Genomic DNA, 18,809 nt, shown 5'->3' on the forward strand with positions numbered 1-18,809 from the left:
CACACCCCCCCCAAAGGGTTCTGACACACAGACGCTGGCGAAGCTGCCTTCTTCGTATCTCACCGTCACTTCATTTTCTTTTTATTCAGTTTTATTGAGTGTTTCTGCCAGTCCCCGCATGTTGCTGTATGCTGTTTCTTTTGTACTCCAGGACATGCAGAGGAGAGAATGGTAAAGAGCAGTAACTTTGGCGCTATATGCAATCATCAGACACTCCCCATCTGCCCGTGTCGCTCAAACACAGGAACATATATTGGTGTAAAAGTATAACAAAAGTGCACTTTTTCCATCGCCTTTTCCTGTAAGAAGCAATGTACACACTTCTCTCTATGCTGTGGTTTCTATTACACACCTGAAAGAAAGTGACAATATATGTGAAAATATCATCACACTAATGCAATATTATTTGAAAACGAACAGCGTCAGATCGGGTGTGAATTTATGCAGGAACTGGAAATTCTCTGATGCGGAACCTTCCACCAGGGAAGAAAGTACAGTGTCAGGTGCTCATTCAGTGTAATAGGAACCATAGCACAGAGAGGTGTGTACACTGCAACAAGTACACGTGTCGTAAATGTAGGAAGGACGGTCCTTGGGTGTGTGGGAACTGTTAATATTTGAATGTGATGATTTTATATAGCACGGAATGAAAATCCGCACTTCTTAGCATTGCACCATGCAAGCTGTCGTATCAATCGCCTACTGTAACTTGCTTTCTTTTTTCTTCGGTTACACAACAACAACAACAACATTTAATTATATAGGACATTTTCATACAAAAAGTAGCTCAAAGTGCTTTACATAATGAAGAATAGAAAAATAAAAGACACAATAAGAAAATAAAATAAGTCAACATTAATTAACATAGAATAAGAATAAGGTCCAATGGACAGGGTGGACAGAAAAAACAAAAAAAACTCCAGACGACTGGAGAAAAAAATAAAATCTGTAGGGATTCCAGACCATTAGACTGCCCAGTCCCCTCTGGGAATTCTACCTAACATAAATGAAACAGTCCTCTTTGGATTTAGGGTCAGAAGAAGAGAAACAGCGATGACGGAAGAGCGATGTCAGAGAAGAAAACAAAGACACATATGACCAGTTTTCATCCGATCATCAGTTACCAGCATTTTCATGAACATCGATTGCTAAATGAAACGCCACCTGGGACATTCATCCTTGTCATCTTTAACTTTTTCTAAAGACTATATATATACCCAGACTATACAGTATATCCAAACTGCTCTATCAGTCTTATTTTCTATTATTTGTTGTTCCAGTGGTATTATTATTATTCCTGTAATAAATACCATGCTGCTTTCTACTTTCTATGCTTTGTCTTAATGTCTATAGAGTGACTGAAATAATAAGGCACGTTTCTTAGAGCACCTGGTGTAGCCAGAGATTTGCCATTACCTCTGTGCTGCGAGTGAGAGCTCCACTCAAAAGTGGGGAACAGTACGTAAAGTAAGGTATTCTTGGCTGAAAAAAGGCCTATAGTCAAGAGTGCTGAGCCTTTGTATGTTTAAATGTATTCTTGTAGACCAAAAGTAAAATTTAGGTCTGAGATATCATTAAAATATCGCATGTTGTTTTATAATAAGTAAGTCTCTTGAAGTGCTGAGTGAGAGGCTGTGTTATTCCTAAAGCACTTGTGTGGTTTAAAGTGCTAGAGGTTAATCAGCGTGTGTGTTATTTATGGAGCACTGTTGTGGTTAGGGTCTGTGTGTATGTGTATAGCTATGTATGTGTGTGTTCATCTTAAAGTGCAACAGTAGACCAACCCGATAACAAACTTGACTAGTGCACTTACCCTTGAAAAAACAGGTAAAGGGTAAGTAGAGGGAAATACTAAGATTATACAAATACATATACACAATGTGTGCATAAGATCAATATTGTTACATGCACACAGAACAAAGAAAATCAAGTTCTAATCAATCTGCTAGACTTTGGCACTCTCTGGAACTATGTATTACTTTACCTCAAAACCTCTGCCTTCGTTACCTGGATATTTCTATTTTCCTTACCTCCAAGGTTTAATCAATAAAGCAAATCTATTTTTTTTTGTTCTTTATTTTGCCTTATACAATTTCTTGCTTTAGGAATTTGTTAAGTTTTTGCTTCGGGTCAGAGCACTGGGTGAGCCATTGTACAGCACCCCTGTAGCAATTGAAAGTTGAAGGCCTTGCTCAAGGGCCCAGCAGAGTAGGATTTCTTTTGGCAGTGATGGAGATTCGAACCGGCAACCTTCGGGATACCAGCGCAGATCCTTAGCCTCAGAGCCACCACTCTGCCCAATTGAGTCAGTACCTCCATCAGTATTCACAGAGTACCTGTGGCTCAACCATTCTCATAATTATTTTTGAAAGAAGGAAATTCTATAAGTGGTCAGTGTCTTACTCAGGTGTTTACATTACATATGGCATGAGGGCCACAGCATTATTAGTAAAATATTGATTATTCAGTGTTACAAAGTCTTACCAAGTCACATTAAGCACTTACTTTAAAATAACTGAATACAAGATTGATTTTAAATTATTTTATCTTGAACACTATTTTGAAAATTATTATCAGCAGCGTTTGAACAAATCATGTTATTCAAGGCATTTTACAACATCAGTAAGACTTGTACTAATTAAAAAAAAAAACAATTTAAGAAATTTGCGGAAAAACAAAAGAAATCTAAGAAAATACAGAAAAGAAACAAAACATTTAATGCTTATTACAACTGTAGAATATTGCCTATTTGCAGAAAAAAGTAGAATGCTGCATATCCATAGGATGAAATCTCAATGTTTTCACAGAGCCCTCAAATAGACACCATGAATAAAGAATAAAAACAGATGGATGCATAAGTATATAAAATACTGTTTCTAAGCATCGTGTTAACTTGTTAATATGAATATTTCTTTTATTTGTATACACAACCAAACTCAGTAAAACAATTATAATAGAGTATTAGTAAGACCATTGTAGTATAGCTACAGATTGAGCAGTAAAGGTGTGTCAACACACTGGAAAAACATTCATCTATATTATAAGATATATAAATGGATGTCATGGGAAACCAATTCCTGATCCTGAGGTACAGAAACCAAGACAAGAGCCAATCATAGATAAGCCACTAATTTTGTGAAAAGCACACAATTATGCTAAAACTTTAAATAAATGTAACACATGTAAGGCTTTTCTTACAGGTAGTCTTGAATAAAAGTGCACTTGTTTTGTTTGCGAAATGAAGTGTCTGCGTGCACTTTTCGTGGCATTACATGTGTACTTTTTGAGCATGCCCGTTTGAGCATCTCTGCTCTTTACCATTCTCTCCTCTGCATGTCCTGGAGTACAAAAGAAACAGCATACAGCAAAATGCGGGGACTGGCAGGAACACTCAATAAAATTAAATAAAAAGAAAATGAAGTAACGGTGAGATACGAAGAAGGCAGCTTCGCCAGCGTCGGTGTGTCAGAACCCTTTTGGGGCATCGTTAGTATGCATCGTGGTACACTGCAGAACTATAGCGCGTCTTTATGTGAAAACAGCCGTGTCAGATGGGGTTGTATGGATTGATTCTGAACGCGACTGAGAGAATGAAAAGTGAATTAAAAAAAAAAAGCTAACCTTTACAAGGATCATAAATTGCACCGGCTGTTACAGACTGAAATCAAATGTATGCTTTTACTAAAAAATAGTAAGACTAAGAGCAGTTTACTTCTCAAAACGCACTGGTACAGGATCAAACTCGCGACCTTTTGATTCCCAGGCGGGAACTGATTCTATTGCACCACAGATGCAGTTATAATAAACAGCTGTCAATGTCGCATGTTAAGGCGGCTTTTTGTTTCTGCAGTTATATTTTTGAATAAAAGTGCAATTGTTGTGTTATATTTGTATCTTTTGTGAAAATGTTTCTTTGATATTTGGACTTCAGGCTTCATACATTATATAGTTTATGCCTACATTTTGTCATCTACTAGTAGAATATAAAAAACGTTTCTGTTTTAACAATGTGTTTACACAGGTTACTGTAGAAACGGAACAGACATGAAATGCGTGTGTTCCAAACAACGATCTATTATTTCCACTCTAAAACTCCACTTCACTCCCAGATACTCAATCAACGCATGAGCTGAGAGAAGTTCGTGCACGTTCTAAATTGGTGGGGGGATGGAATAGCCGGCTGCTCCTACCTTCTCTTTATCAGCACATTTAGAGGACAAAGGACGCTGGCGGAGATGTGTGAAGGGATTTAAGAAGCGATTTAAGGTGGGACGGAATTACGAGTTTTTTCGTAGGCTCTGGTAATTCTAGTGTTAAAGAGCCCAAAGGATATGAGAGTCAACATAAAATAAACAACATGGCTTTATTGTGGAGTTAGTAGATGGCTAATTCAGCACACATTTGCAAATGAAAAACACTTAAAGGTTATTTCCATGCTGTAAGGCAAAGAAAGTTAAAGTTTGTCCGTACAGCCTTCATCAGGCGTGCAACTGAAAAAGAAAGAGCAGATAATACATATAGGAGAGAAAGGAGAGAACAAGACCAGGGTAGATGTAAGGGGAAGGTGAGAAAAAGCTATGGCTAATGCAGAAGATGAAGGAATAGATTAAAAAGTCAATCGTTCATTAAGACCTAGGAAAATGTCTTAATACCACATTGAGAATCAGCATAGTTTTTTTCTGTTTTTCTTTGAAAAGTGTCTTTAAGTCTCTGTGAAAGAACACAAACAGTTATATCTGTGTGACCAAGGGATGTGAAGTGTTTTACCATGGACTATGAAGGTCTTTTATTTTACTGGCTCGAGCATGCTCCCTGAAACGGTCTGATAGACATCTCCCTTTAACTCCTGTGTAGGTGGCCTGACGTTTTCTACATGCAATGAAGTAAATAAGATTTTTGGACGCAGCAAGAGGTCTGTTGATTCATGTCAAATTTACTCAAGGGGTTTCATTATTGGAATTCCTCTTTGGATGGAAGTAATGAAGTCTCCTCATTAACAAAATCTGCTTAACAAAACAAACAAAAGTATAGAACAATTGAAAAAGATATGTCGATTAAAATATGTATGCAGGTCAAACAACAATGCAGTTTCTTTAAGAAATGTATTATCCTGTCTAACTCCTCTGCTATAGTACAATATATACATACTGGTAGGTGGCTGCTTAATGAGTTCCTCACATACAGGTATTCTATTCCTATTTGAGTTATGACACGCTGTTTCCATTTATTTGTACACTGTGAATATAAACCTCTATTGAATTACAAGCACAGTTTATTTTACTTGCAATCAGAACAAAAGCAAACATGAAAAATACAAATGTTACTGTGGAAAAAACACATTTCAGGAACTTAGACAGAGCTATCTACAGGCAGCTTTAACGGGTAATTTTTCTAAAACTGTTTCAGTAACTTCACTTTATTTGTGAAAGTTTTACATAAGACTTGAAATTATGTCAGATTATTCATGCTGTTTTTTCATGCTTTTAGGCAATGTTTCATAGGTGAGTCATATATTCTCCTCTCTTACATTGTTCCATTGATTGTATTTCACTGTTTTATATAAAATAATTTGAGATCAATGTGGTGTACAAATATATCTGACTGATTAATTGAAAACAAAATTTAAGGTTAGCCTTCAAGAGATTTTTAAGGATGCTCTACTTCCCAGCTTCTGCAATTTTTTTTGTGACAGAAAACTAAAGGACTAAATGAAACACTCCTCCAGTGTATTTGTCTAATCAACTTCAGTATTAGTATCTATAATAAATGAAGGCTGTCACCAAGGATACGAGTTCATAATAATGCATCTTCACTCCTGTCAAGGATAAAGCCCTTTTTGTAGGCATTCTGTATGGTCTTCTGGCTCTTTTCCCTATAAAGAACCACTAATAGAATGAAACAGAGAAATAAGAGAAAAAATATATATGTGAAACATTGTACTTTAATGATGCATTCATCTTGTTAGAACAATAATTTGGGCTTATGTTTAGCTCTTTTTCCCAGATTGTCCTTGCTTAAGTGCAGGACATAATGCATCAAAGACTTATAGTATTTTTCTGACATCTGACAAAGCTATAAAAACAATGAGATCTGGGGTGTCATTTCCTGCTACACATTAAAACTCTGACTCCTACCCAAGATTCTGATAAATATATTTCTGACATATTAAGCCCATCAACTACCTAGAAAGCCATCTAGTTGCACTACTACATCTTGATAAATATCACAGATCAGGCTGTTTCCATCTGCAATAGGCAATGTTATAAGCTGTAGTCACAAACATGGTGAGGTGGGCAGTCCAGGAAAGGCTCACCCAGTCCAGCTAACTGCCAACTACTAACAGTAGCTTTGGTCTGTTTTGGTCCAAAATGTTCTTTCTCATCCAAAATAACAGGAGATAGAAAATGTGAAAAACACAGGCTTCTGTTTCATAATTAAAAGTGAGTATTTTTATAAACAAATATATCTATTTATGAAACAATAACAAAAGCTGCTAAAAAGAATAAAAGAGAGTTGCCTAACAGGCAATCTAATGTGTCCCAATACAAGTCCAAAATATAAAAAGTCACAAATCAAAATGAAAAATGTATGATTTAGAAAACAGAACAAATGACCACAATTACTAGAAAATTGTTACATTTACAGAACTATAACATGATATGTAAGCTTATATCATATACAAGAAAACATCATTTTTTCTGTGTTATCATAATTTTTTCTCTATTATGTATTAGCTATTTTAGTTAGACCTTTACTAAAACTGCACAATATCACAATTACTGACTGAATCTTTCTATGAATCAAGCTAAAGCTGCTAAAATTTGGAAACCCTGGACAAACAAAGCTATATAAGTGATTTATTAATACAATAATAATGATCTAACAGAAAAGTCTAAGTGATCAATTGAACTAAACAAAATATAATAACAATTAATAAAGTACCAATAATAAACTTAAACAAATGTACTGTATGTGATAAAGAATCTGTGGAAAACAGAGGAAATACATAGAAATATATCAACCTTTTATAATCCCCACTGGTAACTAGCTCCATAATGACTGCAACACCGGAGAGTCAGCAGACTTAAAGCATAATTGACCATATAAGCTTCAGAGAAAAAAATAAATAAATACAGCAGTGAAGCGCCAATGCAGTTCTAACAATATTTTTCCTTATCTACAGATTTTGTCCATTTATTTCGGTTGGTAATTTTTATTAATAATGAGATAAATTCTATATATCTTTGAGTATTTTAGTTCACCTGGGTACTTTACCAGTGTATCACTTTCTAGGGTTCGAGTACATTAACGATTAAAAATAATTACCTTCAGTTCTTGACTACCGTGTTGTTAAAAAGGGTGTCATACAAAGTAACTGTTTCTGCTGACCCTTTAGTATAAGCAGCTAATAACAGTCAAATTATAAAACATATTAAGCTGTTTCAAAAACGACATAAAATGTCAGAAACATTACATTAAAAAAAATAATTACTGTAATTAGCTGAGTTAATGGAATATTTAGAAATTGTTAAAAACTGATTTATAATAGATACCTAAATGTGATCAGTTTATTATGTCAGTATTATAAATATGTATAAAAAGGCTTCATATGGACTGTGTCACATGCGTAGGCATAGGGGACAGCTTAAGGGCTCTGGTGATTGTAATTACCTGCTGCTCCAAGGGTTAGCACTGTATTCTAATGCCTCTTCTCTTCCTCCCTCTGCACACCAGATGATTGACAGTTGGAACATCTCTGACATCACTTCCAGTGTCCTACCATCCAGACCCGCCTCTTCCTACCAGAATAGCATATGACCAGAAGTTCGGCCATTTTGAAGTCAGTTCATTGTGGAACTTGTGTCTGAAAAGTTATATTGTTGCTTGTTTTTTTTTTTTTTTGGTTTGTTTTTCAGTTATATGGGGGTCTAATCTCTGTTTAAAGTCTTACAACTGTTAATCATTACTCTGTGAATCTTTCCAAAAAAATATTTGAAAGAAACACTGTTAAACGGTCTCAAATAAAATGTAGCCTACTTAAACACACTTTAATCACAATAACAGCGTTTGGCAACTTTTGAATTTGGATCAGCTTTGTTATTTTGTTTTAGTCACACATTCCAGTTTCTTTTTCCCAGAAAGGATGTGTGGATTGGCTTTTGAATACAGTTAGTGGCTCAGTAAAACAGAATAATTCAATATGGAGCCAGTTTAGGATACAGATGACAAATGTAGCCAGTTTGCTAAAGCACAGCCCTGTAGTTGAGGCAAACAGGTATAGAGTCAATCTGTAGCACTTGCAATCTATTAAACCCCACCTAACTTAAGTCAGAAAGGCTGAGTAAGAACTAAATTACCTGCAGAACCTCTTAAATCTGAGGTTGTGAGGCAACATTTCTCTTTGTTAACAACTGCTGCTATAACAAATTCAGTAGAAAGCATCCAGCTTGATTTTGTTTAGTGAGAAATAGTACTTTTTTCATTTAACAAAAAGTAACGGCCATTCAGCAATGTACTTAAATATTCAAATAATATTATAAATTGGTCTTTTTTTATTTATTTACTTTCAAAAGTCAGATGGCAACAAAATAAGGATATTTCAAATACTACAGTTAAATCTGAAAGGACATGAAAAATTAAACAATGGACTAATAATAAAAAATATATAGTGACAATAGGGTCAATTTGCCCAATATTCTGGTATCATTGTTAGTTATACCATGTTTTGCTCAATTACCATAAATTTTCTAAGTGTCCATATACTTTCCAGATTCCATTCCACAAAGAAAAAAATATTTTTTCCCCATTGAGTTAGATCAGACACTGTTTAATACATAATGGTATAATTACTAGATGGTGGCCTTTTTATGTTACATTCTCAATTCTCTCTTGATTGCAAAATAATATGATCATATTTCTTTTTTGATGATCCTTTGTTACAAAGTACTAAGTTTAAAATCATTACTATTCATTATCTATAAATTCCAGTTACTGTGGAAAACTATTTTTTAGGTTTTCCTTTTTTAATACTTGGTTAATCATGTCACATATTTCTGTTACATCACTCTTCTTAACTTTTAAAATATTTCAAAGCTTATTACTAAACTTTACAGTAAGCTGATTGCACTGACACTTTAATCTGAATAAATGTTATATTAAATACAAGAATAGACCTATCAGTATATGTTAGCTGATAATTTGTTTATATTAAACCAGAAGGTTTTATAAATATTCTGTGTCACTCCTCCTCTTCTATCCTGATCGTTTCAGATATTGATTATTAGATTAAATTCAATTATACTTTTATTATTGATACTACTATCAAAAAATTCAAATACGTTGATGCCTTTAGCAGGCCTAGCACTTTACACTGGGTTCCCTGTACAATTTTATTTTATCCATCTTAACTATCGGTATGTAAATTATACATTTTACATTAATTATTTTTTTAGTCCCAACAAAGAAGTAACAGAAAATGCAATCTTCTCTTGCTAGATTTGAAAGCAGTCATTGCAGTTATTTTACAGTTTTCCATTCTTACTGTAAAATGTAAAGTCCATAAATAACATATCAGTGTGGTTACATAAGCTACTAGATGACTTAGAAGTTAATTTGTGTTTTATTAGCACAAGGTGAAAAATGTATATGGCTTAAAATATAGCAACTCTTACAGATACAAATTTTAAGTAATGATAATTTCTGCATCTCCAAACATGGCAGTGGCTTGTGGTTCTTTTTCCAGGTCCACTTTACCACTTTCAACTGTTTTATTTTTGGTTTTTTTTTGGTTTTGTATGCACATCTCATTGAAATTCTGTGATCTGAATATATCAGTCCAAACACTTGTGCTGTTTTTGGTACTCTATTGCTCTCAGAGGTGCAATCTTTTATTTTTATTTAAACTTTGCAAGTCCCTCTCTTATTTATGGACTATCCCTAATGGACTAGTCCTGTTCTTTGCTTTTCTTTTTGATTTTAATTTATGATCTGACAGTTGGATTTAGAGAAAATGGTACTAACAGTCTGCTGCAGCACATTTTTAATTGCTAGTAATTTATTTTAAAATGCTTGAACATACTCCTTGGATAAGTAGATATATTTGCCGTATGCCTCATTATTCTACATAATCTCCATCACCTTCAAAAGCCTCTTCAATAGCCTTCTTATCAATCCCAAACCTTTCCCCATAGATGGCATAATGAAGGCTCCAGAGAAATGGCTAAATACATTTTAAATTGAAAATGTTTGTTACCGATACCTTGATTCCCTTCTATGCCACAAGAAATCCGGTGATACAACACCATTTTGAGGTCCAACTGTGCATTGTTTTAATGAAATGCAATTGTGAGAATTTATATTTTAAGTAAACTATGGATTTAGTAGTAGAAATTTTCTGTTAATTTTTTACTTATGTGTAGAAGTAAATTCCACTACACACCAGTGTGTTCATATTATGCCTTATTTTTGTTCTTAATACTTTATATTAGACCAGTAAGTTAGAGATCTGATCATTTCCCATAGAACGGCATTTTAAAGGTTTCTTTGTTGCAGCTATAAAGGACAGTTTCTGCTACTTTTAAAAACAAGGAAGCTATCACACCATTTTCCAACAGGTGGCACCTTAATCTGTTTTAGCTATACCACTTAATTAGCTATTACAATCCGAAGATGGCGGCTGCTCTGAGCAAACTCTCAGTGCCTGTATTAAAACATGAAATGAATTTACGTTATCTCAGTGTATTCCATATAACTTAATATGTAAATGAACTTATTTGAGATAATCTTGTAATGAGTTTTGGATATGTGAAAAGGTGAAATGCATTGTACGATGTCACAGTTTCATTATAAGATATCCCTAAATGCTAATTTGGCTTGCTATATAAAATGAATATCTTTTCAGATATCTGTAATTCATTTCAATATATCTTAAAATGCACTTCATGATATCTTTAGATGTTAATTAGACTTGCTGTATAAATGGAAAATTTACAAAAAAGGCAAAAAAGCTGTGAATTGTAGTAGCACCATCCTTTGCACACAATTAAAAAAAAAAAAAAGTCTGAAGAATTGTATTAAACAATTCTTAAGGACTTGGACACTGAACATAAAGAAAAATCATCATGTTTCATAAATGTCTGCAGAGAAAATGATTAATTAGAAACTGTTGTTGAATCTCTAACTTTGATTAACACTACAAGGACGTTTGTAAAGAAGCTCTGCCTTATAATGCCTCTACTTAGAACTGACCTTAGTGGAAGCAACCTAAACATTTTCCTATGAGAGCAGCAGTTTGACCAGAGATCTATGGCCTTTCTCTGCTCAGTCTGTTACTTCATCTTTTTATTGTGAAGATTAAACACACTGTCATGGGGAACTGCACTCATTTGAAATGAAAGGTGTGATTTAATGATATGTGAAGAATCTACGGTATAAATACAGATTATCCTTTATTACAACCCATTAAGATGGGGGGTATGGGGGGTTTGATCACATTCCCGGTAGACAGTTTTAGAGGGCTTAAATTCCAAAAACAAATAATGAGAACTTTTAATGTAGTCAAATGTGCAAGCAGTTAAGGAAATACATTTTTGAACTGTCATGGGGGCTCCTTCACAACCAGCAACGAGGTCTGGTTACCCATTGTTCTCTTCTTCTGTTCCATGACAGATTACCACATGATGTATTTATTTATTTTTTTTTATTTAACCACAACATTTCAGATTGTGATTAAAACTGCTGTACTGGAATATCTTGCATGTCCAAATACATATTATCTTAGTTATCCAGTTATAGGAGGATTAAAAATTTAAATTAAAAAAACCTTAACTATTTTGTATTGAATGACACTATACTATTCATTTTTAAAAACGTTTTCTTATATAGTAGACAACTACAATTTTTAAGCAATGTGGACTAAAGTCACTTCTGGGGCCAATCTGGGATTAGAGTGCATTACTTTCGCTTGTGTAATGTAGTTTTTTTTAGATGCTCTTACATGCTATTAAATTGCCCATGCTTACATCTTCGATACATTTTAAGCCTCATTACTTTCTTAAAAGATAAGTTTCATTGTTAAACAGCATATACATACTGTTACAGCAATTTCAGACGTTTATCCCACTCACTATGAACACTTCAATATTTGTTCACATTGTGTCAGATCCAATTAGGGACATGGTCTCTGTATCCTGAATGTCATATTCAGTATTCAGTATCATGATGCACCAACATTGATGGACTGAAAGCCAGAAGTCTACGTGACCATCATCATCAGGTCCTTCCATGAAAACCCTAAATACAAAGAGGACTGTTTGACTTATGTTAGGTAGATTGCCCAGAGGGGACTGGGCGGTCTCTTGGTCTGGAACCCTACAGATTTTATTTTTTCTCCAGCCTTTGGAGTTTTTTTTGTTTTTTCTGTCCACCCTGGCCATCGGACCTTACTCTTATTCTATGTTAATTAATGTTGACTTATGTTAATTTTTTATTGTGTCTTCTATTTTTCTATTAATTTTGTAAAGCACTTTGAGCTACATTTTTTGTATGAATATGTGCTATATAAATAAATGTTGATTGATTGAGTATTATAAAATACAAGGTGTTCATAGTAACTGATTAATAATTTTTCAGAAGAGCAATTAACAATATTTACAGTATTACTTGTTGCCATTTGTTGATCTTTTTTAATGTAAAAAAAAATTCCTGTTAAAGAGTACCTTATATCTGTAGTTATGATGAACATTTCTTTTCGATAGCTACTGATTTAATGAATGAGCAGCAATTGAGTGTAAATTGCAGTCTGAGCATTCCCTAATGGGTTGAACAATGAAGCTTTTCCTAAACTATTGCATTAAATTTGCAGATCCTGTCTTGTGCATAGTCCCTTGGGGTAATTTCTTGTTCGGTAATTATTATTTTTGCTGTCATGTACGTTATGGTTTATTTCCTTACAACAGTCAATTTCTTGGAGCTTTAGTGTAATACATAAGTAATTCATGTATTTGAACGTAGGCATACAGTTCTTGTAGCAGAACATCTGAAGCATTAAATATAGAGAAGGGATAAATGCTGGCCTTCTTAGTTGCTTCTATAGTCACACATTATTTATCAGGCATTCTTAGCTATTGGAAAAACTGAGTAGTGTACTATCCATCCATCCATTATCCAACCCGCTATATCCTAACTACAAGGTCACGGGGGGTCTGCTAGAGCCAGTCCCAGCCAACACAGGGCGCAACGCAGTATACGAACCCTGGGCAGGGCGCCAGCCAACCACAGGAGTAGTGTACTACAGAAATTGTAATTTGTTTGCTTTTAGAAATTCAAACCTAGCATAATTCACAATTTAGTTATAATAAATGTATGTGTCATTATTTTTTCCAAGCCTAGAATTTTTTTTTTTATATTTTAACAATTTTATATCTTTTAATCCATTATACTTCTATAAAATTCAAAGTTGGCTGATTGAGTGATGCACTGACTCACTCATCAACAAAAGTACTATTTCCTGTTTAACTTTAAAACTAAAATTAGGCAGGACTGTACATCCTGGGCATTATTTGTCTGCTAAGGAAGGGCATTTCGATATATCAATATTTATGGGTAAACATCCTCTACAATAGAAAAACCAAGTTTTTCAGAACGATGCTGACACAAGCCCAGAGAAACTTTGCCAGCTGGCTTTTTGGGGATTGCTGGTTAATTCAAGTGAAATCCGCTATTGGAAGCAATGGGCAGACAACACAAACAGCGGCACTGGGCACTATGATGGATGGATAAGTAAAGATGGGGTGTCCTGGAAAGGAAAAAGAGAGAGGTTGATGTGTGGCAAAGAGAGTGAGCTGTGAAGTGGAATAAAGAAAGTTAGGAAGTGTGGTTTAAAAGTGTAAAAGGTAAATAAAGGATACAACATATATTACCGCCTAAATATGATATACCTTCCAGACAGTATTTTAGTCAGTCAGTCATTGTCCAACCCGCTATATCCTAACTACAGGGTCACAGGGGTCTGCTGGAGCCAATCCCAGCCAACACAGGGCACAAGGCAGGAACAAATCCCAGGCCGGGTGCCAGCCCAATGCAGGACACACACACACAAAGCACAATTTAGGATCTCCAATACACCTAACCTGCATGTCTTTGGACTGTGGGAGGAAACCGAAGTACCCAGAGGAAACCCACGCAGACACAGGGAGAACATGCAAAATCCATGCAGGGAGGACCCGGGAAGCAAACCTGGGTCTCCTAACTGCGAGGCAGCAGCGCTACCCACTGCGCCACCGACAGTATTTTAGTTAAAATGCAATGTCTCTATCACAAAGTGAAAAACGCAGACAAGTTAGAAGAGAGCTGAGCAGACGCAATCAAACTGGGTGTGGGAATCCTGTGCAGAGGAGTCATAAGTAATAGTAACTATTCAGCACATTAACATGGACTGGTGTATAAGCAATTGTGTTACTTAGACTCCTATTTTTAATGAAACACACATCAATAAACAACCTTGAGGCACTTCTGGAGGAAAGCATGAATCCAGCCAAAGACACAAGATAAAGAACCAGCACTGGTGACTAAAAATTACAGTTACATGTCCATAGCTTGGGGCAACAAAAACCTATTTTTTCACTCATCAATGTGTAAAGAAAGGAGTGTACTCTAATAGCAAAGAAGGTATACAAATAAGGCCAACCCCTGGCAGCTTGACCCCAAACTCCACCTGCTGGCTTTGGCCTACACAGGTGTTAAGGGAATCTTGGCTTTTACAACTCCAAATAATTCTTAAATTTCCAAAAAATATACCAAAAAAGTTGCATAAATGTACTTCTAGGATGAGGAACCATGTAAATCACTGGCTAGGAAGAGCAAGGTCAATGAAATATCTTTATAAATGCAAGAAAGAATAAAAATGATAAAAGGAGCAAGTATGTGTTTAGAGAATGTTTTAACCATTTCAACTGACATATTTCAGCTAATAGGCCTTAAGACTTCTCAAGCATTATGGGAAAGCTAAAAGGCTAGTTCTCTAGCAAGTCGGTTTTGCTGTGCTTTGAGTAGCTTTTAATCCCCATGGGACTTCCGCTTTGAGCTTGTGTAATAATCATCTTCAATGTTTTTTAAAGTGCATGTTATTTTAGCAGAAGAAAGTGACATGCTCACTCTGGGCGAGAAGTGGGAAGAGAGTGGCTGCCTTTTATTAGAACTTTTTTCAGAAAGAGGTTTTAGTGTTGAATTAGTTGCTTTTTTTCAGTTTAGCTGCTTTTCTGTGTTTTATAAAGAGCTCAGCTCACTTGCAAATACGGGCATTTAAATGAAGCCTGTCATATGCTTTGCTGTGTTACACTTTGCAAAGAGCTCTGTCTCCTGCAAAGAATTTTTCTTTTAAAGATATATAATCTGTACCTAAGGAACCAGACCATCTGGGAACTGTCACCTGTGACTAAATGAAGGCTGTATGAATCAACCCAGGTTAACTCTTTGTGTTGCTTGTATTTGCTGTTATTGGTTATTATGCAAGATATGATTTACAAGTAAATGTTTAAAAGTCGATGCCTTCATTTAACCATTGTCCGGTAAGCTGAAAGGTTATTATCAATTTCTTGTCTAGCTTCGGCCCCCTCTGGGTATAATGGACACGTTTTAAAGTCATCTGTTGGAGGCAAACTGGGTTGAAGTAAATGTGTGAAAATAAAAACCAGTCATACAGCAACCCGCTGATAAAGGTTCCTAAGACTCCATATGTGGGGTATAATATGGATAACGAGACAGGAAAGGCATTACAGGTAACAAGTGTAAAGATGGTTTTGCCATTTCTTCCTATTCCATTAACAAAAGAAGATGTTATTGTTATTAGACGAGTGCCACAGGTGATCTGACAAGAAGATAAAACAATGAGGCAAAAGGCAACCCAGAACAAAAAAATCCCAAATCTCAATACAATAGACCACCTTCACGGGTATGTATGACGACTTTCATCCAGTTTCTTGCTGGCATAATCAACTTCCTGTTGAAAGGTGGCCAGCAAATACAATTGAGCAATTGGGACTATTCCTCAGTTCCCTCAAAAATCTTCCCAAACTGGTCATGTCATATGTTACACAATTAGTGGATCATAATACAGTATGTCACCTAAAACACTTTAAAAGGGATGCAGATATTTTCATGAAAAATCCTTTCAGCTGCAAAGGCAAGTGCTCTCTTGTTAATGATTTTTGCAATTTAGCATCATATGCCATGCTAATTTATGAAAGGAGCAATTTTTTTCTTTTTGTTCTTTGAACATGATTAGCATCAAATGTGTTGAATACGGAAGTAGTGAAAAGATGCAGGTGTCACAAATCAATGAGGAAAACAGAGGAACCACATTCACTACAGGTTTCATCTAGCATTTTGCTAACTTAAACTTGAACGTTCTTTTATATGATGGTCTGTTGACTGTTCACTGTGTCTGCAGATATCTGCAGTGCTCCAGAGTTTCTGAAACTCGCTATGCTCAGAATGAAACTTGAGAGCAAATTGAAATTTGTTCCCAAATTCCTTCAACTACTTTTGTGGGAGAGTTTAACAATTAGTCCTGAGATGTCATCTTCGATAGAAGAGAGAACAAAACAACAGTCTCAGTGCGCGGAGTGGTCAGAAATCTGTAGACTAAGGGTAACAACAAGTAGATTTAAAGAAGTGTACCGTGTACAAGATCTGGCCAGTCATTGGCAAGAAGAATAATCAAGGGTACACACAAGACTGAAGCAATGAAAAGAGGCCTTGAACTTGAACCAGCAGTTTTGGTGCAGTATTCTGAATTCTGTCATGTTAATGTGTTATGTTGTGGATTTGTAAATTATCCAGATGCTCCTCATCTTGGTTCTAACCCTGATGCAAAAGTGTTTGATCCATCTGAAAATCCATGCTTTGGGCTTGCCAAAGTAAAATGAACAGATGTTGAGTGTGTTTCTGAACACGTAAAGCTCATGAAAGGTCAAGCTAAAGCTAAAGATCAGCTGGACATGGACTATTTTGAGAGAATATTTACAGTAAATGTGTAAATAACTGTGTTGTAGGTGTATGCTTAAGAATATTGAAAGGAGTGCTTTTAAACAATATCAAGATGAATCCAGGGGCCAAAACTCTAGTGTGATGATATTGTCCCCCCCTCATACTTGAAATTTGAATACAGATTTCAAATATATTTCCTTAAAAAAATAGAATATTCTGTTAAATTCATGCTGGCTGTTAAATGTTTTAAGCTATTTCATACATATGTTTATTGAAACCTGTTTAAAAGGTTTCAAATTGAAGGCTGCTATTAACACTTTGTCATTTTTTTTAAATGAGACAAGATTTTGATTAAAGAATATCATTTATTTAATGAAACACATTAAAGTAACATTCAAAAGTGTAGAATTAATGATTTCGAAGTCTGGGTGTGTTATGACTCCTGGTATAACAGAAGCTTCAAGAGTTTCTTCATACAGCTTTGTGTCCTTTCACAAGTTAGCTGACTAACAGCTTTTGGTCCACATTTGGTTCACTCAGCCTGTCAGAGTGAGAAGGACTACTGTGTTCCAGACATGGCTTTCCTTCACTCTCCTGATTGCCCGTTTTACCAGGATCCAAAAGCGAGCTATGGCTTGTGTTCTTAACCTCTTTTTGCTGAATTAAGGTGCAGTTTTGAAGGGGAGAATGATTAGTTTTGCTCCACATTCAACTAGCTCCCACACATTTGGGAACATTTTGTCTGCCATGCAGCCATCTCCATGCTCTAGGAGGTCCAGGATTCTTGATTGTTAGAATATTTCTTTATCAGAAATGGATCCTGTGTAAAGCTTGGAAACAAAGGTAATAGCTCCACATGGTGAAACTCCACTCAGTTCTTTGAAGGTGGTGGTGTACTTGTATTAAGAGGCCTCCTCAGATTGTAGTGAAAGCACCATTGGACTCTGATATCTTAGCTCTGTACACTCTATTAGCACTCTCACCTTTAGACAGAACTGCAGAAATGTGTTGGGCATGGTAGCTTGCACCTGCTGTTTAGCTTTCCAAATTGTCATTGTATCCCAGGACAAGTTAAAGGTAATAGCCACATTTGAGTATAAGGTGGTTTAAAGCAGACATGCTTATTTCAAAAATGGCTGCCAAGATGTTCTCTTTCAGCCCTGCTGCAACCCCACAACAATATAAAAACAAATAGATGTGCTGCAGATTGCTGTTTGGCATTCACTTTCTTTTCTTTTGTACTTTTGACTAATACACTATACTGATAGCAACTGTATGCCAAAATGCTCTGAAGACCCTTTCACAAGGAAAACGTATGTAAAACTGAAAGTCAGATGCACATAATCTGTTGATCTGCATTCTGTGTTTAGCCAGTTCTGTTTCCGGTTTGCTGATATGTTGCTCCAGCTCCTGTACTTTAAGGGCAACAGCATCTACCGCATCTGTTAAATACAAGATTTATACATATTGAAAATGAACCCGCACATACCAATCATTACATAATTTAAAGTCAAAATCAGAACTGTATATTAATTATTCTTAATGTTATAAAGGTATATTGCCTATAAACTTGCCATATTGTTCAAATATTAAATAGTACAATTGCACACAGTTACTGCATACAAAATATTAAACATTCTGTTACTGAATACAAGTATTGATTATCAGTATCAGATTTACTTTAGCTCTTAACTGCTGAATCTTTCTTAGTCCCATAAGTGCTACAGTGGAGTTTTAATAAAGATTGCATTAAAAATCATTATATTAAAACATTCAAGTAAAACTGATGAAAGAGGACGTGCATAATCATAGTCTGTCAATAT

This window comes from Polypterus senegalus, chromosome 5, assembly GCF_016835505.1.
Source record: "Polypterus senegalus isolate Bchr_013 chromosome 5, ASM1683550v1, whole genome shotgun sequence".
NCBI lineage: Eukaryota > Metazoa > Chordata > Cladistia > Polypteriformes > Polypteridae > Polypterus > Polypterus senegalus.